At 44.5% G+C, this 988-nt stretch overlaps 1 non-coding gene across 1 annotated transcript; it reads right to left on the bottom strand.

Annotated features, from left to right (window-relative positions):
- Window positions 1–216: 216 nt before the first annotated feature.
- On the bottom strand, window positions 217–322 carry LOC141620900 (small nucleolar RNA R71). The gene has a single exon (XR_012532062.1). It is a non-coding gene; the product is annotated as a small nucleolar RNA R71 (small nucleolar RNA).
- Window positions 323–988: the final 666 nt, after the last annotated feature.

The raw sequence follows: 988 nt of genomic DNA, 5'->3' as shown, positions 1-988 counted from the left end.
AGCATATGGAGGTCTTTACTGATTACTGTTCTACCATTCCCGCCACTAAGGGAGTGACTCAAGACAAGATAAAGGAAGTGATATTTCCTTTTTCATTGACTGATGGAGCCAGGGAGTGGCTCACTGATCTTGATCGCACTGCAGCCGGTAATACCAACTGGGAAACCCTTGCTCTTACCTTTTATAAAAGGTACTTTCCTCCAAAACATACTAATCAGCTGAGAGGAAAGATCACGAGTTTCAAACAAGCACCTGATGAAAATTTCTATGAGGCTTGGTGTTGATTCAAGAAGTTGGTGAGGTCCCTTCCTCACCATGGATTCGATCAGTGGTTTTTGTGCAACCAATTCTACAACGGGTTGTACAATGACCACCGTGCTATACTTGACGCCTCATCTAATGGGAGATTCCAAAAGAATATTGATGATGATAATGGATGGGGCATTATTAAGGAGATGACGACCCATTGTGCTTAGTATGGGAACCCGAGGGATGGTATTCGGATGGTGCATTCGGTCGACAATGCTGTTGTGGCTCAGCTGGAAGCCATGAATGTTCGTTTTGATAGGTTAGAGCTGCAGCAAGATGGTGATCAACAGACGGTTCATCTGTTAACTAGACAGGAAACTGTCACTTGTGAGAGATGTGGGAGCAATGACGGTCACACTGCTGTAGACTATCTGACAGAGAAGGAACAAGTCCTTGCCTTTCAGCAATATAGGCAAGGAGGAGGTTCCTACTACAATAATGAAGGGGCAGTCCATCCCAGTTTGAGGTGGACAAGTCAAAATGTTCTTAATCCTACTCCTCCACCGCAACAGCAGCAACCCTATGTCCCTCCTCATAAGGCTTAACAAGGCTTCCAAAAGCCTCCTTCTTTTCCTCCACCGCATCAAGGAGCTTCATCTTCTAGTGGAGTAAGTGAGTTAACTGAGTTAAAGACAATGATTCAATCATTGACGAAGCAATTGCAAATGAGTGACCAACA

Source organism: Silene latifolia, chromosome 1 (assembly GCF_048544455.1).
Source record: "Silene latifolia isolate original U9 population chromosome 1, ASM4854445v1, whole genome shotgun sequence".
Taxonomy (NCBI): Eukaryota; Viridiplantae; Streptophyta; class Magnoliopsida; order Caryophyllales; family Caryophyllaceae; genus Silene; species Silene latifolia.
This window is presented reverse-complemented; position numbering and strand designations above follow the sequence as displayed.